At 43.2% G+C, this 21,815-nt stretch overlaps 1 protein-coding gene across 2 annotated transcripts in view; it reads right to left on the bottom strand.

Annotated features, from left to right (window-relative positions):
- ACP5 (acid phosphatase 5, tartrate resistant) overlaps positions 1 to 15,016 on the bottom strand; it is a 189,442-nt gene extending 174,426 nt beyond the window's left edge. The window contains exons 1-2 of one of the 2 annotated variants that reach the window (XM_075859042.1): positions 14,865 to 15,016; positions 8,110 to 8,246 (exon numbers count right to left, since the gene is read on the bottom strand). The gene's annotated coding sequence lies outside the window, so the exon portion shown is untranslated. The remainder of the gene's footprint in view (positions 1 to 8,109; positions 8,247 to 14,864) is intronic. The other variant, XM_075859043.1, reaches the window with a different exon arrangement.
- Between the last annotated feature and the right edge of the window lie 6,799 nt (positions 15,017 to 21,815).

Raw genomic sequence — 21,815 nt, 5'->3', positions numbered from 1 at the left:
GAACACTGGAGTAATGGTTGCTGGAAATGGGCCTCTATACACCTATGTAGATATTGCATTAAAAACCAGACGTTTGAAGCTGGAATAGTCATTTAGCACATTAACAATGTATAGAGTGTATTTCTGATTAATTTCATGTTATCTTCATTGAAAAAAAACTGTGCTTTTCTTTCAAAAATAAGGAAATTTCTAAGTGACCCTAAACTTTTGAACGGTAGTGTATATGCGAGTACATTAAAGTTTAAAAATAAAGAAGTTAAAAAAAATAAAGTAATGTTAAATAAAAAAAACAAACAAACATATTTTTTACAATAAACATTAAAATAAGTCTCAATACATAAAATACACACATTCGGTATCTTCATGTTCACATTAATAACAAATTTATAGCGTCGTTTATGATGTTTACGCGGTTATAAAATAAAAACTGTTTTCCTTCACTTATTAATGTGAGGCACGAGATATTACGAGCACGAGGTATTATGAATTTTTAACCTCCATGTGCCTCACAAAAATAGTAATAAACCCAATCATGAACCTCACACATTAACCCAATGTTGTGCATTATGACTGAGTAACATAATGGGGTTAATCACTATTAATGTGAGGCACGTGGAGGTTCAAAATTCATCACAATGGAAGAACTTTTTTTTATTATTATTATTGTTGTTGGCAAAGTATAGTTTTGGGATCGAGTATCGCAATACTATACAAAGTATCGGTATCGAAGTCCAAATTCTGGTATCGTGACAACCCTAACTAGCACTCTGCCCGGGACACTGCTCTGCTCCTGACATCACTGTCCATATATGGACTGTGATGTCAGGGGTTTCCCCCGAGACAGAGTCCCAGAGCATAGCCACTTCTAGCACTCTGCCTGGGACTCCTTCTCTCCTCTTGGCATCACTGTCCATATATGAGCCGGAGTCCCGGGTTGAGCGCTACTAGCACTCTGCCTGGGAATCTGTAGCCTAGTAAATGGCAGAGTCAGGAGCTACCTACCTGCTCTGCCATTTCGTTCAATAGTATCTGCATCCTAAGGACACAGATACTATTGAATGTGGCGTCGCTACCGCTGTAGCGTCCATAGCGGTTGCGAGCGGGGCCACTGGGCATGGGGCGGCCGTGACGGCAGGCGGCACGGTTCCCCTCATGCCTCGGGCCCCGTAGCAGCTACGCTGCCTCCTAGACAGGGGCTCCCTCTAGAAGTGGAAACCCGTTGGCAACACCCCGGCTATGGATTCCACTCTTGGAGGAGCCAAGACGTCCACACCCGGCGGCCGAAAGGGCCCCCCAAAGGGGAGTAGGCCCCGACACTTTCCCAGGGTGCTTACACCGACCCTGCCTATGACTATTCCTCTGGGATAAAATTTCTTGAAGGGGTATTCCAGTTTTAGCAAATAAAGCTTATCCATTGTATAATGAAAAGTTATGCATTATAAAATATCTAAAATACACTGCAGAAGATATAATAACACTGGTGCACCGTTTGAGCAGATTTTCACCCAGGGTATTAAAGCAGTGACCTGTGATAAGAACCCGTAATTAAAGGGGTTTTCCAGCCAGTAAAAATTGATGGCCTATCCTCAGGATAGGCCATCAACAGCTGATGGGTCGAGGTCCGACACCCGAGACCCCCGCCGATCAGCTAGTTTTAATGGGGTGCAGCGCTTGTATGAGCGCTGCTTCCCCTTCATTTCTACTTGCTCACTGTGAATTGTCGACACACATGCAGCAGCGATTCAAAGGTATTACAGCCTTCTTCTCCCACTGAAGATCAAAACAACTGATCGGTGGGGATCCCGGGAGTCGAACTCCAACCCATCAGCTATTGATGGCCTATCCTGAGGATAGGCCATCAGTTTTTACTGGCTGGAAAACCCCTTTAAGTATATTATAAAGAACTTAAATAAATGACATTAATCTCCATGCGTCTTACCATGCATTTGGCAGTGAGTTCTGGAGCTCTGCTATAGAATGGGAAGTCAAATCACAGAGGGAAAACTAATAGTACATGTGGCGCCATCTATAGTTTTATGTACTTAATAGCTATTGAGTTCAGTACAATGCCCTGCATTCATTACTATTCCCATCATGTCATGTTTGTAAATGGAAATGTAGGAATCTTCAAATCATACCGTATATATACATCTGCCGCGATATAACAATTCAATGCGTTCATTTTTTAGAGGCATTTCTGCACTCATTTTTTTCCATCCATAGTAGCAGAAAAAACTATTTTAGAAACATCTCCTGAGGTTATTTCTTTAGAATAAAGCAACACAAATAAAACACTATATATATATAAAATGACAAATAGTTGCCTGAAAAAGCTCTCACTCAAACGTTGCTGTACTGTAGTATTTTGACCATATCATGATTTTCATGCATATTTTCCAACTTCAAGTTGTATAAACTTGACTGCTTATTGGATGAAGCATATCAGGTGATGTGTGTTTGTGTAATGAGGAAAGGTGTGGCCTAAGGGGATCAAGACCCTATGTGCAGAATTATTAGGGTCAGTTCACACAGTTTTTTGACACGTTTGTTGATGCGGAAACCGCGTCGGAAAACGTGCCAAAAAACGGCCAAAAATGCCTCCCATTGATTTCAATGGGAGGTGTGAGCGGAAAAAACGGCTTGCGGGAAAAAGAAGGGACATGCCCTATCTTCGGGCGTTTACGTCTCTGACCGCCCATTGACATCAATGGGAGGCAGAGAAAGTGCATTTCGCTGCGTTTTTTGCCCACTACTCTCAATGGCCGCGGGGGAAAAACGCAGCGAAAAAGCCGGCAAAAAACAATGTGTGAACCCAGCCTAACAGGTACAGCAGCACATGTCTTTCCTCTTACTTTCTCTTGCTTTCTCCCTTTAGGGTATGTTCACACGGCCTATGTACGGACGTAATTCGGGCGTTTTTGCCCCGAATTACGTCCGAAAATAGCGCCTCAATAGCGCTGACAAACATCTGCCCATTGAAAGCAATGGGCAGACGTTTGTCTGTTCACACGAGGCGTAATTTACGCGCCGCTGTCAAATGACGGCGCGTAAATAGACGCCCGCGTCAAAGAAGTGACCTGTCACTACTTTGGCCGTAATTGGAGCCGTTATTCATTAACTCCAATGAATAGCAGCGCCAATTACGCCCGTAATTGACGCGGCGTTCAAGCGCCTGCACATGCCGTTACGGCTGAAATTACGGGGATGTTTTCAGGCTGAAACATCCCCGTAATTTCAGCCGTAACAGACGCCCTCGTGTGAACATACCCTTAGTTTATCCTCTAGCGTTTGTTCCTTTCCACACTATCCTTTATTTTCTACCGGTACTTTATGGTATGGTCTACAGTGAGGACTCTTTCCTCTCCCCACCACAATAACAAAACTAAATCAATATATGTAACCTAGGTATTGCATTACCATCAGAGGTTTCCAGATTGTTTATGCCCCATACAGTTATATACTGCTATATACTCCTTGAGCATATTTAACTTAATTTTGTTCTGACTATTCAGCCCCTAGTCTTGTTTTTATAGATCATTATGACTTATTCTTATATAGATGATTATGATTTCCTTAATTCTTGTGTTACGGGTTCCACTAATTGATCACGCAATTTTCTTTATACAGTTCAGTATTAAAATATTTTAATTTTTTTCCTTATAATGTATAATAATTGTTCTCTGTGTATATCTGAGGTGACAGCGCTATATAATTTCATGTAAACAGAGATAACTCATCTATATATGTTATTTTAATATTATTATTTTTCATACTGTATTTTTGTACATTTTATTGCCACCTTTGTAAAAGCATTTTATTCTTTATCATTTTAGCGACCGTGACAAAGGCCGAGGTTCGGCCGAAACGTCTTTACCAAGTCGCTTTCCACCTCAACTTTACCATCTTTTGTTGCAATAAAACTTAAATTTGTTTGCATCTGGATCTCTTGTGTACCTCTGTGTGTGCTGGGGTTATATATTTCCAATATTGTGGGATTCTCGTCCCTACCTTACTAGCACCACGCCAATAGACTGAGGAGTGCATCCCAATATCTATTTTTGAACCCAGCCTTAGGCAGCTTGTTTTCCTCTGACAAAATGGGCCAAAAAAAAGCGATTTAACGGACTCTGAAAAGTCTAAAATTTTTAAAAGTCTTTACTTTTAAGCACTCTTGAAATTGCTTAAATATTGGGGCGCGATCACAGAACCATCAAACGTTTTGTTGCAAATAGTCAACAGAGTTGCAGGAAATGTGTTGAGAAAAAAAAACGCAAATTAACTGCCAAAGTTTTGAGAAGAATCAAATGTGAAGCGACCAGGAACCCAATATCCTCCAGTGCTGTCATATTCAGGAACTGCAAGCTCCCTGGAGTGCCCAGAAGTACATGTGTTCAGTGCGTAAACGCCCCAAAATACGCCCGAAAAGACGGTAGCTGAACGCCTACAAACATTTGCCCATTGAATTCAATGGGAAAAACGGCGTTTCGTTCAGACGTGGCGTTTTTTTATGCCTTTGTAAAAAAACGCTCTGTAAAAAGGAGAGTGTCACCGTTTTTGGAGCTGTTTTTCATTGTGTCAATAGAAAAACAGCTCCAAAAAGTCTCCAAAAAACGCCTGAAAAAAAAGTTTTCAGCTTCAAAAACAGAAGTCAGAGGCTGTTTTCTCTGAAAACAGCTCCATAATTTTTACTGTGGCTATGTTCACACACTTAGCAAAATACGTCTGAAAATACGGAGCTGTTCTCAAGCGAAAACCGCTCCTGATTTTCAGACATTTTTGTTAACAACTCACGTTTTTTGCGGCCGATATTGGAGCTGTTTTTCAATGGAGTCAATGAAAAACGTCTCCAAAAAACGTCCCAAGAAGTGACATGCACTTCTTTTTCGTGGGCGTCTTTTTACGCGCCGTATTTTGACAGTGACGCGTAAAATTAAACCTCGTGGGAACAGAACACCGTAAATCCCATTGCAAGCATGGGCAGATGTTTGGAGGTGTAATGGTGCCGTTTTTTCAGGCGTAATTTGAGGCATAAACGGCCTGAATTACGTCTGAAACCACTGCGTGTGAACATACCCTTAGGGCATGGCCCCACGTGGCGGTTTTCCTCCGCAGCTGTCCGCATCAATGCCGCACAGAATCTGCGTTGCAGATTCTGCGGCGGATCTGCCCAAAATGTGCAGTAAATTGATGCGGGCTGGCTGCTGCGTACTGCGGTAAAAGTGCTTCCCTTCTCTCTATCAGTGCAGGATAGAGAGAAGGGACAGCACTTTCCCTAGTGAAAGTAAACGAATTTCATACTTACCGGCCGTTGTCTTGGTGACGCGTCCCTCTTTCGGCATCCAGCCCGACCTCCCTAGATGACCCGGCAGTCCATGTGACCGCTGCAGCCTGTGATTGGCTGCAGCCGTCACTTAGACTGAAACGTCATCCTGGGAAGCCGGACTGGAGACAGAAGCAGGGAGTTCTCGGTAAGTATGAACTTCTATTTTTTTTACAGGTTGCTGTATATTGGGATCGGTAGTCACTGTCCAGGGTGCAGAAACAGTTACTGCCGATCGCTTAACTCTTTCAGCACCCTGGACAGTGACTATTTACTGACGTCTCCTAGCAACGCTCCCGTAATTACGGGAGCCCCATTGACTTCCTCAGTCTGGCTGTAGACCTAGAAATACATAGGTCCAGCCAGAATGAAGAAATGTCATGTCAAAAAAGCAAGACGAATCCGCAGCACACATAACATGTGCATGACATCTGCGGACTTCATTGCGGAATTTAGAATCTCCATTGAAGTCAATGGAGAAATTCCGCAATGAGTCCGCAACCAGTCCGCCACTGGTCCGCAACATCCATTGTATACTGCGGACACCTAATTCCGCACCGCAGCCTATGCTCCGCAGCGGAATTTTCCGCCTCGTCTAAACGAACACTACTAAAAAGAAGTGGAAGGCAATGGAGAAACGGGTCCGTTGCGGATTAACGCTGCGGAGTGTCCGCAGCGGAATTCCAGAGCAATTCCGCCACGTGGGGCTTTGGCCTAATAGTTGCCCCGATATTTATGCACACACAGATATTCTCCTAAGAAAGCCAAAACCTCACTTTTACTTTCTTAGGCTGTGTTCACACTGAGTTTTTTTGCAGGAGGAAAATTCCTCCTGCAAAAACTGCTCCAGTAGGTTTTTGCACAGTGGTTTGACAAAAACTCGTGAAAACACTCGTCAAGGTTTTTTTTTCCTCTTTCTGACTGATTGAAATGGGGTTTTGGAGGAGGAAACCGCCTCAAGATGGGTCATGACGCTTCTTTTTACCGCAACGCGTTTTTTTTACTTGCGGTAAAAAAACTCGTCCAACTCCCATTGAAATCAATGGGAGGCATTTTCGCACGGTTTCCGCGTCAAAAAACTCTGTGTGAACACAGCCTTAAATATTCAGGCTTGAGGTTTATTAACATTTTGGATTGACCGACAGCCTAATAATTGTGCACGCAGTGTAAATCCATAACCATACCATATGTACATAAATACAGTAAGGGTCCATTCAACTCGTCACACAAAAATCAAGCCCACATATACGGCTTTATTGACAGAAAATAATAAAGTTATAGCTTTTGGAAAGGTGGGGAGGAAAAAGCGAAAATGAAAATCCGAAAAATGGCTGCAGCGGGAAGGGGTAAATTATTGAATTCAGGCGTTTCATTCAGTCCCATTTCCCCAGCTGTATAACATCCAGCACCTCGCCATGCAGTCGCCTTTACATATATTTGTGAAATAATGGGTCTTCATAAAGAGTTCACTGAATTCCAGCGCGGGCCTGTAATAGGACGCCACTATGTAACAAGTCAGTTCCTGAAATTTCTTCCCTCTAACATATTCCACGCTCAACTGTTATTGGAATTATTGCAAAGTGTAAGGATTTAGAAACCACGTAAAGTTACAGAGCAGGTTCACCGGGTGCTGAGATGCATAATGCATAAAAGTCGCCAATGCTCTGCTGACTCAATAATTGCAGAGTCCAAACCTCCTCTGGTATTAACATCTGCACTAAAACTGTGCGCCGGAAGCTTCATCGCATGGGTTTCCAATGGCGAGCAGCTGCATGCCATCCTTAAATCACCAAGCACAATGCCAGGCGTCGGCAGGGTTTACAACCGTCCGTAAATTTACAGACAGTCCGCAAAAAAGGGTGTTTTTTTTTCCGCCGTCTGTAGTGTCTGGTAGAAAAATAAACCCAACCGAGATTTTTTTTCTCATTCTTGCAAAACGTAGTTCTGCGCATGCACCAAAATGTGCACGCGCAGTGCAAAGGGAGAGCAGGGAGCGGGCATATTTTCAGATTCCGCATGACTTCTGCGGAATCTGAAAATATGCAGACCACTGCTACGTGAATGACAGTCTGAGTGAGGTTGGTGCCGGGAGTGGACCAGTCCAGTTACCTGACCTGCCACTTGATCTGATGTCAGTGAAGGGAGGTGGGGTGACTCAGGTCAGCTGACTGGACTGGTTCACTCACGGGCCAGCACTGACCTCACTCAGACCACCGCCGCATGACCTACTCCTAATGGTGGGTTTGTCAGGCAGAGCGGAGAGTGGTAGCGGTAGGTACAAGGGGGACTGTGTAGCACTAAGTACAAGGGGGACTGTGTGGCACTAAGTACAAGGGGGACTGTGTGGCACTAAGTACAAGGGGGCTGTGTGGCAGTATCTACAAGGGGGCGCTGTGTGGCACTAAGTACAAGGGGGCGCTGTGTGGCACTATCTACAGGGGGCTGTGTATGGCGTTATATAGAGGGGCACAAAGGGGGCATTATTACTGTGTGGTGGCATGGTTCCTGAGGGGGCACTTTTATTGTGTCGAGCACTAAGGGATAGTTATTACCATTTGGGGCACTGTGGATTATGAGTTTGTTTAGAGGATAGGGTATAAGTGTGGAGGTTGCTGGAAGAGCAAGAAACCAACATGTCTGTGTGTGAAATTCTACAGGGACAAGTCGTGGTTGGAATAAGTAGTCACAGTTGTCTGGGCCGGATGGAGAAAAAAGGGAAAGTGAACGACTCTAATCAGAGAAAACATCACCTGTAAATCACTGGATATAAATGTGCTGTAATCACTTACATAGTCTGCAGAGCTCCTGTGTATAACTGGAATCTTCCACTATATGGTCACTACATGGTGGTAATATTGGCCTTTGTATAGTGTTTTTTATTCATTAACAGTAGAACGCCTTCCCAGAAGAGTGGAAGCTGTTTTATCTGTAAACCATCTCCATATTAGTACCTTCGGATTTAGAATGGGAGGTTATAAATGCTCCTGTAGGTGTCTCACAATACTTTTGTCCATATAGTGTATATACAACCCCCTTATCATATGCTGTTGGCTGTGAGTAAATAGGGCACATCTAAGGCCCCATGCACACGACAGTATTTTCATCTATCCTGAAATACTGTCAGTAAATACGGATCAGTAGGCATCCGTATTTCATCAGTATATAAGGGAGGGTGTCCGTAAATACGGTCCGTATTGCATCCGTATTCCATTCGTATATACGGATCCTTACAAAAAGAGGGAGGTTGAAAATGATGTCATCAACACGTTGCCTAGCAATGCTTCAGTAAATACGGACGGTATACGGATGCACATCAGTAGCCGTCCGTATTTACGTAAGCTCCCATAGACTTCTATGGGAGAGTCCTTTCCGTAATTACTGACAAGAATAGGACAGGTTCATAACTTTTTCAGCACAGACACACATCAGTAGAAATACTGAAAGTTGTTCGTGGCCAATAGAAATGAAGGGGTCCGTAATTACTGATGAGAAATACTGTTGTGTGCATGGGGCCTAAGGGCCTGTTCACATCACCATTGCCCTTCCATTGAGGGCTTCCGTTTGAAGTTTCCGCCCGATTGACCCCTCAACGGAAAGGCAAACAGAAACCTACGTTTGATATCAATGGTGACGGAAACCTAGCTAATGGTTTCCGTCTGTCATTGTTGTGACAGGGTTCCTTTTTTCCTTGACGGAACCAATAGCGCTGTCGACTGTCGACATGTCACTTTATGTGGTAATAACTTCGGAATGCTATCACCTATCCAAGCGGTTCTGAGAATCTTTTCTCGTGACACATTGGACTTTATGTTAATGGCAAAATTTACTTGATACATTCAGTATTTATTTGTGAAAAACACCAAGATTTAGATAAAAATTGCAGAAATTAGCATTTTTCTAAATTTAAATGTATCTGCTTGTAAGAACAGCAGTTATACCACACAACATTGTTGCTAACTAACATCCCCCATATGTCTACTTTAGATTGGCATCATTTTTTGTACATCCTTTTATTTTTCTAGGACGTTACAAGGCTTAGAACTTTAGCAGCAATTTCTCACATTTTCAAGAAACTTTCAAAAGGCGATTTTTACAGGGGCCAGTTCAGTTGTGAATTGGCTTTGAGGGCCTTATATATTAGAAACCCCCAATAAGTCACCCCATTTTAAAAACTTCACCCCTGAAAGTATTCAAAACAGCATCTAGAAAGTTTCTTAACCCTTTAGACGTTTCACAGGAATTAAAGCAAAGTGGAGGTGAAATTTACAAATTTCATTTTATTTTGTTGCAGAAATTAATTTTTAATCCATTTTTTTTGTAAACTCAGAAGGTTTTTACCAGAGAAACGCAACTGAATATTTATTGCCCAGATTCTGCAGTTTTTAGAAATACCCCACATTTGGATCTAGTGTGGTAATGTACTGAAGCACCGGCCTCAGAAGCAAAGGATTTTGGGGCCTCCTTTTTATTAGGATATATTTTGGGCACCATGTCAGGTTTGAAGAAGTCTTGTGGTGCCAAAACAGTGGAAATCCCCCAAAAGTGACCCGATTTGGGAAACTACACCCCTCAAGGAAATTATCTATGGATATAGTGAGCATTTTGACTCCACAGGTTTTTTGCAGAAATTATTGGAAGTAGACCGTGAAAATGAAAATCTACATTTTTTCAAAAAAAATGTAGGTTTAGCTAACTTTTTCTCATTTCCACAAGGATTAAAGGAGAAAAAGTATGCAACATTTGTAAAGCAATTTCTCCCGAGTAAAACAATACCCCACATTTGGTAAGAAACGGCTGTTTGGACACACAGCAGGGCTTAGAAGGGAAAGAGCGTTATTTGGCTTTTGGAGCGCAAATTTAGCAGGAATGGTTTGCGGAGGCCATGTCGCATTTGCAAAGCCCCTGAGGGACCGAAACCGTGAAAACGCCAAAAAAGTAACTCCATTTAGGAAACTACTCCCCTTGAGGAATTCATCTAGGGGTGTAGTGAGCATTTTGACACCACAGGTGTTTCATAGATTTTATTAGAGTTGGGAAGTGAAAATAAACAAAATCCTTTTTCTTCAATAAGACGTAGCTTTAGCGCAAAAATTTTCATTTTCTCAACATATAAAGGAAAAAAAGAACCCCAACATTATAAAGCAATTTCTCCCGAATACGGCAATACCCCATTTGTGGTAATAAATTGCTGTTTTGACACACGACAGGGCTCAGAAGTGAAGGAGCGCCATTTGGCTTTTGGAGCAGATTTTGCTGGATTGGTTTCTGGGCGCTATGTCGCATTTGCAAAGCCCCTGTGGGACCAAAACAGTGGAAACCCCCCAGAAGTGACCCCATTTTGGAAACTACACCCCTCAAGGTATTCACCTAGGGGTGTAGTGAGCATGTTAACCACGCAGGTGTTTTGCAGAAATTAGTATGTACTCTATGTTGCAGAGTGAAAATGGGATTTTTTCCATAGATATGCCAATATGTGGTGCCCAGCTTGTGCCACCATAACAAGACAGCTCTCTAATTATTATTCTGTGTTACTCGGTTTTAGAAACACCCTACATGTGGCCCTAATCTTTTGCCTGGACATTCGACCAGGCTCAGGAATGAAAGAGTACCATGCAAAATTGAGGCCCAATTTGGCAACTTACAAAGTATTGGTTCACAATTACAGAGGCTCTGATGTGAAATAATAAAAGAAACCCCTGGGAAGTGACCCCATTTTCTAAACTGCACGCCTCAAGGCATTTATTAAGGGGTGTAGTGAGCATTTTCACCCCACAGGTCTTTTCCATAAATGATTGCGCTGCGGATGGTGCAAAGTAAAAATTTAAATTTGTCCCTAGGTATGCCATTTCAGTGGCAAATATGTCGTGCCCAGCTTATGCCACTGGAGACACACACCCCAAAATTTGTTAAGCAGGCTCTGTCACCACATTATAAGTGCCCTATCTCCTATATAATGTGATCGGCGCTGTAATGTAGGTAACAGTGTTTTTGTTTTTTTTAAAAACGATAATTTTTGAGCAAGTTATGAACAATTTTAGATTTATGCTAATTAGTTTCTTAATAGACAACTGGGCGTTTTTTAGATTTTTACCAAATGGGCGTTGTAGAGAAGTGTATGAAGGACCAATCAGCGTCATACACTTCTCTTCATTCATGTTTAGCTGTACTCACAGCACAGTGTGATCTCGCGAGATCACGCTGTGCTGTCACATACTGCCAGATTAACTTTACCGAAGTGTCTTGAGAGTGACACCTCCAGCCAGGACGCAATGTCTATTCACACTCCCGACACTTAGGTAAAGTTTCTGTGGGACTTACTCTCAGCACAGCGTGATCTCGTGAGATCACGATGTGCTGTCATTCCTGTTCAGCTGTGCTGTGAGTACGAGATCACGCTGTGTTGTGAGTACAGCTAAACATGAGTGGAGAGAAGTGTATGACGCTGATTGGTCATCGTCATACACTTCTCTTTACAACGCCCACTAGGTAAAAAGTTTAAAAAACGCCCAGTTGTCTATTAAGAAACGAATTAGCATAAATCTAAAATTGGTCTTAACTTGCTCAAAAATGATCGTTTTGCAAAATGAAAACCACTGTTGTTATCTACATTACAGCGCCGATCAGTACTTACAATCTGGTAACAGAGCCTCTTTAAAAGGGTTCTCCCTGGTATGGCGGTGCCATATATGTGGAAGTAAACTGCTGTTTGGGCACGCTGTAGGGCTCAGAAGGGAAGGAGCGCCTTTTGGCTTTTGGAGCGTGGATTTGCTTGGTAGTAGTTCTGTTTGGAGTTTTACTGGTATTTAATTTATAATGTGGGGGTACATGTAAGCTGGGCAGATTACATCAGGGGCATAGTCAGGTGGTATAATAATGGGGTAAAAAAACAATAAAATAATCCATAGATGTGTGTGAGGCAATCCTTTCTGCACAGGCCGGTGTCTCACTGATAAATGTCCTTCCTTATCCTCCTTTTGGTCCACACTTCGCACCTTTGCAGTTTGGGGAATTTTGCTGGGACGTGTTGTCCTGGTATAATACGGGCACACTCGCCTCCAGCAGATATGTTTGGGCCCTCCCCTTCCTGGTTCCCTAAATTTAGAGCATTGATAAATCGCCTTTTGAAACAGAAGAAATGTTCCCCTCGGGCCGGCACATATTGGAGCCTTAACTAATTTATTTTTTCATAGGTCTAGTGGTATGAAGGCTGTTTTTTTGCGGGTCGTTATTATCGGTACCATTTTGGGGTACATGCGACTTTTTGATCACTTTTTATCCTATTTTTTGTGAGGCAAGGTGTCCAAAAAACTGCAATTCTGGCATCGTTTTTTTTTTTTATACAGCGTTCACCATGCGTTATAAACTACATGTTATCTTTATTCTGCGGGTCAGTACGATTCCGGCGATACCAAATTTATAGCACTTTTTTATGTTTTACAACTTTTTGCACAATAACATTACTTTTGTAAAAAGAATGTCTTTTTTCTATCGCCAAGTTGTGAGAACCATAACGTTTTAGTTTTTTCGTCGACAGAGCTGTATGAGGGCTTGTTTTTTGCGGGACGAGCTGTAGTTAGTATTGGTACCATTTTTGAATACATGCGACTTTTTGATACGTTTTTTTTACGCTGTTCACCGAGTGGAATCAATAACATAATATTTTATAGTTCAGGCCGTTACGGACGCGTATGTATGGTTTATTTTTTTTTTTCAATAATCAAGGACTTGATAAGGGAAAAAGGGCGATTGTGTTTTATTTTATTTCTTGAAACTATTATTTTACTTTTAACAACTTTTATTTTTGTTCACTTTTCTTTAGTCCCACTAGGGGACTTGAAGGTCCAACTGTCAGATACTTTTTCTAATACATTGCACTACCCATGTAGTGCAATGTATTAGATCTGGCAGTTATTCACTGACAGCAAGCTGATTAGGCTTTGCCTCCGGGCGGGGCCTAATCGGCTTCCGTAATGGCAAAGCAGGAGGCCATTCTTAGGCCTCCTGTTGCCATAGAAGCAGTCGGCAGTCATGCGATTGCAGGGCAGAGCTGGCCGTCTGCTGCCAACAACCAAGATGCAGCATCTAAGGGGTTAATGGCAGGAATCGGAGCTAGATTCGGTTCCTGCCGTTACAGGTGGATGCCAGCTGTAACATACAGCTGAAACCACCGCTGATGACGCCGGCTCAGCTTCTGAGCCGGTGCCATCTTGCCAGCGGCTGCGGAAGCCTTTTAGGTACAGGCTCCGGTCGGGGCCTGAAGGTCTTCCGTACAAGGCATAACAGGATGCCAGTGTTAGGCCTCCGGTTTCCTTTGTAGCCACCGGCATCCCGGAAATTTCATTGCTGGGGTGCCGATGAGCTGCAAACACCGTTAATGCAGCGATCGCTTTTGACCGCTGCATTTAAGGGGTTAATGGCAGGGATCGGAGCAAACTTCGGTCCTCGCCATTACCCCAGGGCTTCAGCTATAACATGCAGCCGACACTCGGGGATGGTTGTACCGACTCAGCTTCTGAGCCGGTGTCCACCATTTGTCGTATGGATACGGCAAAATGCGGGAAGCACTAGCTTTCCATGACGTATCCATATGACCAATGTTGGGAAGGGGTTAAAGGAATATTTTCCGGTTTCAGAAAATAATGGTTATCCTTTCTGTAATGAAAAGTTATGCCATTTCGCTAAAAACTTTCTGTATAAATTCCTCAGTGTTTTCAAGATCTCTGCTTGCAGTCATCTAAGAGGAGCCTTCATTATTGACTTACAAGGGATATAAATCTTATCTGGTCATGTAATGGACGCACAGGTGTAGTATGTGTATCAGAGCTGTGTCTTGTAACAAGCCGTGCGCCTGTGTGATCATCACATGACCAGGATAGATTTTTAGTCCCTGGAGTAACTATAAAAAGTTCCTATTCTATTACAGCAAGCAAAGAGCCTAAAAGGCTGGGTTCACACGAGCATGTTCGGTCCGTAAAGGACGGAACGTATTTCGGCCGCAAGTCCCGGACCGAACACACTGCAGGGAGCCGGGCTCCTAGCATCATAGTTATGTACGATGCTAGGAGTCCCTGCCTTTCCGTGAAACTACTGTCCTGTACTGAAAACATGATTACAGTACGGGGAAGTTGTCCCGCAGCGAGGCAGGGACTCCTAGCATCGTATATAACTATGATGCTAGGAGCCCGGCTCCCTGCACTGTGTTCGGTCCGGGACTTGCGTGTGAACCCAGCCTAAGGAATTAATCCTGAAAGTATATTGTAAAATGGTATAACTTTTCACTATACAAATAATCTTTATTTGCTAGAATGGCCCTTTAAATGTATCATTATATTATATTATTACACGTTACAGAATACAGTAAAAATGTGGGTCTAAATGAGTTTTCTTTAAAACACAGCACTTGTGTGAACAATCCCTAAAACATGTCTTTATTGATTTTACATTTTATACAACCCAGTTCAAAAAAATGTAATACAGTAAAATAGAATTAAACATCTGTATCATTTAATTTTGATTTATGGCAATTGTTTTCTTGTCTTATTACCTCAGAATATCACTTCGATCTTTCCTTGCAGCTTCGTAGGACCGTTTGCGCGCCAAAAACGGCCAATAGAAAGATGAGCAGTTTGATTGACAGCTACCGCATCCAATCACAGCGCTGCTAGTATAACGTGCGGGCCGAAAAGAGACCCGCGAATATCAATGGTAAGAGAAGTATCTTCAGTCTGCTGACTAAGATGAAGGAAGATACAACGATGTATGTCTGTGTGGATATAAGGAGCAGAGGTGCAAGCAAGGGGAGAGACATGGAATAAGGGAATTTACTGAGAGTTACAGCAGGAGAGGAAGGTCAGAGTTCCGTCTCATACGTGCCGCAATTTTGAGGGTTCAGTCAGTGGATGTATAACGTCAGGACATAAGTGACGTAGTTCAGATTGTGCATCTTCCTTCAGCATCTGCACCCAGACAAAATTATATCTAGAATACCAATGCCATCTAGTAAAATATTGTCTAAAACACATACGGTCTGAACTTTATAAAGTAATAATAAAAAAATCATGTCTATGTAGTTATATATCTATCTCATATCTATCTAATTTATGTAATCTCATCTAATCTATACCTATTTTTATGTATCTTCTATCTTTCTATTACAATGACTGTTCATATGTTGCAGTGTCATGTAAAAATGACGCATAAATTCCGTATCGATGATCCACGCGCAAAACAAATACACATATGGACTTAACCAAGGTTTAGCTATCCAATTTGTTACCCCAATAGGTGTACCGAGTGTTACACGGTGCCATGTCATGCGCTCGTCCACACATAGCGGAATTGCTGCACTTTTTCCATCTGGAATTGCGGACGAAAAAAATGCAGCAGAATACAATAGCAGCAAAGTGGGTGAGTTTTAACAAATCGCACCCACACGCTGCATAAATATTCTGAGCAGAAATTGACCTGCGGTGCGTATTTTTCAGACCTCCGCATGTCAATTCCTGCTGCAGAAAGTGGACAGAATTGCTGCTTCTTTCAGAGAAGATGTCACTATCTCCCAACATTGAGAAAAATGCAGCAAAATCGGCACCATTTTTTGCAGCAAAAACACAGGAAATGGTGCGTTTTTGCAGCAGCAGAGTCTGCTAGTTTCAACGGAATTGCTGCAGAAATGTACACGCACGCGTGCGCGCAACCGCCGTGTGACGCAAGGACAGCAGCTAGACAGGCTGGGAGTGACTCAAGGTGCTGGTCGGTGGTCTCCGGTATCTGGCGCCATGCTGACTGCAGTGCATCCCACATTTGCTGGAGGGTGCGTGGGGAGGATCCATAGAGCGAGCAAGACGATTGAGGTCCCACAGATGCTCAGTTGGGTTCAAGTCTGGCGAATTAGGGGCCAGGGAAGTGCTTGGAAGTCTTGGTCGTGCTCCGCCAACCACTGTCGGACATTTCTAGCCGTGTGACGTGTCGCATTGTCTTGCTGGAAGATTCCATCTGCCCCAGGGAAGACAAACAGCATGTATGGGGGGACGTGATCTGCAATGATGGATTCACACCCAAATCGGTTCAGAGCCTTCCACATGGATGAGTGGCCCAGAGAATGCCATGAAAATATTCCCCAGACCATAACTCTGCCGCCACCAGCCTGTGTTCTTCCAGCAATGGTTGCAGAGTGTTTATTCTCTGATGTTTCTCGTCTGACACACCAAAGTCCATCCGTTCCATGAAGCAGAAAATGTGACTCATCAGAGAACGCAACGCTTTTCCAATCATTGGTAGTTCAAATCCGATACTGCCATTCAAATTGAATCCTTTTTTTTCGCCTATCGCTCCATGACAGCACCCAAGCAAGACAGACTGTAGGAGCCCAGCCTGTATCTGAGGGGCTTATGGGTTACCTGTTGGTATGTCTCCACTAGGAAGACATTGAGGACAGCCTGCTTCCTCCTCTTCAACCCACCTGTCAGAGGACGCTTTGTGCCTCCCTCCTGCTGTGTGTGGGGCCATTGGGTGCTTCCCTGGAACCAGACTACAGTTTCTTTGTGTCCAACGGCACCTGAAGGCCTCGTGTGCAGCTTTCAACCTCTACAGGCCATGTCTGTATGTTTGCTGGCAGGCTTCCGGGCAGTGAGTCGCAACAGGAAGTGACGTGGGTTACTTCCTGTGCGGACGGAAAGATGACACTCGTCGTGGGGCCCGGAAGTGGGCGGATTCTCTAGCCCGCACCCTTTGAAAGGGGCCGAGCCAGTCTTAGGAGAGCTGTGTCTTAAAAACAAACTTCTCTTTGATCCAGAAGACACGAAACCTTGGGATGAGATCCCAAATGTTGATGTCCCAGTGACTAGGGCTTCTAAAAAAAGCGCAATCCCCTTCGAAGAGTCCTCTCAGTTAAAAGACCCCATGGACCGGAAGGCAGATGGACTGCTGAAAAGAGCTTGGGAATCCTCATCCGCTTTAATCTCTACAAATATCACGGCCACATCTGTAGCAAGATCAATGTTTATTTGGTTAAACCAACTGGAGGCCCATTTAATGATGAAAACATCAAGAGAAGATATATTAGAATCTCTACCCTTACTAAAAATGGCAACCAGATTTTTGGTAGACGCATCAGCCGAATCCATTAGATTTGCTGCCAGGAATGGGGCTCTGTTAAATGCTGCTAGAAGAGCATTATGGCTCAAGATGTGGTCAGGAGACACGAAGTCTAAAAACAAACTATGTTCCATCCCGTTTACAGGATCCCTGATGATTTTTCCTCTCCTGAATAACATACTGGAAAGCGCGACGGATAGGAAAAAGGGGTTTCCAGAAGAGAAACCTAAAAAGACCCCTCAGTTTCGTAAGTTTCGGCAACAGAGGGAAGCAACCTTAAAGAACTACAGGGGTAAAGGGAAGTCCGGTCGCTGGAGTTACCCCAAGGGGGGAAGGGGTCGAGGATATAACCCCAATAACTAATTTCAGCCCTCAAAGCAATGACGCCAGAAATGTAGGAGGAAGGCTCCTACATTTTTATTCCAATTGGACCTGAATAACCCAGAACCATTGGGTTCTACAAATTATAGAAGAAGGGTACAAAATAGAGCACTCCTCCATTCCACCAGAGAAATTTCTATTAACCAAGTACCAATCAAGAGATCTTCATCAATTCCTCATCCTGGACGTCCAGAAACTGCTACAGTTAAAATTGATTGCTCCAATACCCCACAACGAAAGATTCAAGGGCCACTATTCAAAAATCTTCTTGGTCAAGAAACCAAACGGTTCTTACAAGACGATAATCAACCTAAAATTATTGAACAAATGGATGAAATATCGCAAGATCAAAATGGAGTCTATCAGATCGACTACTCCTCTAATAAGGAAAGAAGCATCCTTCCGTTCTTCACTTCCAATTTGTCTGTCTCCCCTTCGCCATTTCCTCCGCCCCCAGAATTTTTACAAAAATTATGGCAGAGATTATGGCATTTTTAAGAAGTCAAGGCATAGTGATTATCCCATATCTAGACGATTTCATGCTGACAGCAGATACTCTGTCTATCCTATACAGCCATCGGTTACAGGTTCTTTCCCTACTACAGGAATTGGGATGGATAATCAACTTCGAGAAGTCAAGTCTTCCTTCCCATAAACATAAGATCTTCCTAGGGGTGCTGTTAGACTCCTCCCTCCAACATTCCTTCCTCCCAAGGAAGAAACAAATACTTCTACTGACCGAAGTGAGGAAATTTTGGGGAAAAAACACCTGTTTCATAAGGGAAGGAATGCGGATGTTGGGATTGATGACGTCTTGCATCCAATCCATTCCATGGAGTCAATTCCACTCCAGACCCTTACAGAATCTAAACCTGTCCCAGTGGGATCGAAAACAGGACTCTTTGAATTCAATGATTCAAATTCCCAAAACAGGGAAGTCCTTTCTACACTGGTGGCTCTTCCCAAACAACATAAGCAAGGGGGTCCCATGGAAAACTTGTCCTTATGTAGTAATTTCCACAGATGCCAGCAAACATGGCTGGGGGTTGGTGGTCCAAGACAAGCATTTTCAGGGCAGATGAAGAGATGAAAATGTCCTATCGGTCTCCGCGGTCTACCTAAAAGGCTCAGAGAACCTATCGGCAGACTTCCTAAGTCGTAAAAAAATAGACCCCGGGGGATGGTCCCTGAACAAGGACATTTTTCAGTCCTTAACCCGAAGATGGGGTTATCCGCAAATAGACCTATTTGCCACGAGAAAAATTGCCAGGTAGAGACATTCTTCTCCCTAAATCTCAAAGACAACCCATTGTGGGAGGATGCATTTTCCCAGCCCTGAGACATGGATCTGGCCTATGCCTTTCCTTCGTTTCCTCTAATACCAGCGGTATTAAGAAAAATCCAGGAAGATTTGACAAAACTTATCTTCCCTATTGACCAAAAAGTAGCTGGTTTCCAATACTAAAGTACCTAGCATTGGAAGACCCTATCTTGCTCCCAGTCAAAAAGAACCTTCTCTCCCATGGTCCCTTATTCTTTCAAGTAATAGAAACTCTGAAGTTCTCAGCTTGGATCCTGAAAGGCAGATCCTAAGAAACCATGGTTTGTCAGACGAGGTAATTTCAACTATCTTACTAAGCCATAAAGAAGTTACCTCGAAAATCTATCAAAAAATTTAGAAGAAATTCTGTTCCTTGTATGGAGATCCGGGAAAAGGTCCCCTTTCTTCCCAACATCGCGAAGATCCTAGATTTCTTACAATCAGGATTCAAAAAAAGGGCTTAGCCCTAGTACCTTTAAAAGTGCAAATTTCAGCCTTAAAGAGGCTCTGTCACCAGATTTTGCAACCCCTATCTGCTATTGCAGCAGATAGGCGCTGCAATGTAGATTACAGTAACGTTTTTATTTTTAAAAAACGAGCATTTTTGGTCAAGTTATGACCATTTTTGTAGTTATGCAAATGAGGCTTGCAAAAGTCCAAGTGGGTGTGTTTAAAAGTAAAAGTACAACTGGGCGTGTATTATGTGCGTACATCGGGGCGTTTTTAATACTTTCACTAGCTGGGCGCTCTGAAGAGAAGTAACATCCTCTTCTCTTCAGAACGCCCAGCTTCTGACAGTGCAGATCTGTGACGTCACTCACAGGTCCTGCATCGTGACGGCCACATCGGCACCAGAGGCTACAGTTGATTCTGCAGCAGCATCAGCGTTTGCAGGTAAGATCGACTTATGATACACTTTCACCACTCACCACAGCAGCTCGCGAACACTTCACAACCTGCATTGTATGAGAAATATTGCCACCCTTGGCCCGAAAAACAATAATCATCTCTTTTTGCAACTCTGGTAAATCGCTTTTACTCATGGCAACAATGAGTAATATATGTTCAGACAGCCTATCACACACCTTATATACCCACCAAGCCAGCCCACGACACATCACTTCCTTCGTGGGCTACGCGCTGCCAACATCGAAAGTAGGAGATGGTCACAATAATGTAAATACTGTGTATATACAGTTAGGTCCAGAATTATTTGGACAGTGACACAATCTTCATGATTCGGGCTCTGTTGCCACCACATTGGATTTGAAATGAAACACTTGAAATAAAATTTAAGTGTAGACTTTCAGGTTTAATTAAAGGGGTTGAACAAAAATATCCTGTGAAAAGTTTAGGAATTGCAACCATTTTTCTCCACAGCCTCCTCATTTCAGGGGCTCAAAAGTAATTAAACAAATTAACATTACCATAAATAAAATAGTTTTTTTTTTAATACTTTGTAGAGAATCCTTTGTGATGCTTTGCCCGGCCTTTACTGCAGCGGTTTTCAGTTGTTGCTTGTTTGTGGGTCTTTCTGCCTTAAGTTTTGTCTTAAAGAGGCTCTGTCACCAGATTTTGCAACCCCTATCTGCTATTGCAGCAGATCGGCGCTGCAATGTAGGTAAGAGTAACGTTTTTATTTTTAAAAAACGAGCATTTTTGGCCAAGTTATGACCATTTTTGTAGTTATGCAAATGAGGCTTGCAAAAGTCCAAGTGGGTGTGTTTAAAAGTAAAAGTCCAAGTGGGCGTGTATTATGTGCGTACACCGGGGCGTTTTTACTACTTTTACTAACTGGGCGTTCTGATGAGAAGTATCATCCACTTGGACTTTTGCAAGCCTCATTTGCATAACTACAAAAATGGTCATAACTTGGCCAAAAATGCTCGTTTTTAAAAAATAAAAACGTTACTGTAATCTACATTGCAGCGCCGATCTGCTGCAATAGCAGATAGGGGTTGCAAAATCTGGTGATAGAGCCTCTTTAAGCAAGTGAAATGCATGCTCAATCGGGTTGAGATCTGGTGACTTGGCTATTGCAGAAATTTGCCCTTCTTTGCCTTAAACTCCTGGGATGCTTTCGCAGTATGTTTTGGTCATTGTCCATCTGTACTGTGAAGCGACGGCCAATCAACTTTGCTGCATTTGGTTGAATCTGTGCAGAAAGTAAATCCCTGAACACTTCAGAAATCATCCGGCTGCTTCTGTCTTCAGTCACATCAATAAACACGAGTGACCCGGTGCCTTTGGCAGCCATGCATGCCCATGCCATCACACTGCCTCCACCATGCCATCACACTGCCTCCACCATGCCATCACACTGCCTCCACCATGACATCACACTGCCTCCACCATGCCATCACACTGCCTCCACCATGCCATCACACTGCCCCCACCATGCCATCACACTGCCCCCCCATGCCATCACACTGCCTCCACCATGTTTTACAAAGGATGTGCTGTGCTTTGGATCATGAGCCGTTCCAAGCCTTCTCCATACGATCTTCCTCCCATCATTCTGGTCCAGGTTGATCTTAGTTTCATGCTGTTCCAGAACTGGGTGGCTTCTTGTTGTTTGGTAAAGTCTAATGTGGCCTTTCTATTATTGAAGCTGATTAATGGTTTGCACCTTTGCTCTCATGAAGTTTTCTCTTTATGGTAGACTTAGATACTGATACACCTACTTCCAGGAGAGTG

Source organism: Rhinoderma darwinii, chromosome 3 (genome assembly GCF_050947455.1).
Source record: "Rhinoderma darwinii isolate aRhiDar2 chromosome 3, aRhiDar2.hap1, whole genome shotgun sequence".
In the NCBI taxonomy this organism is placed as follows: Eukaryota; Metazoa; Chordata; class Amphibia; order Anura; family Rhinodermatidae; genus Rhinoderma; species Rhinoderma darwinii.
This window is presented reverse-complemented; position numbering and strand designations above follow the sequence as displayed.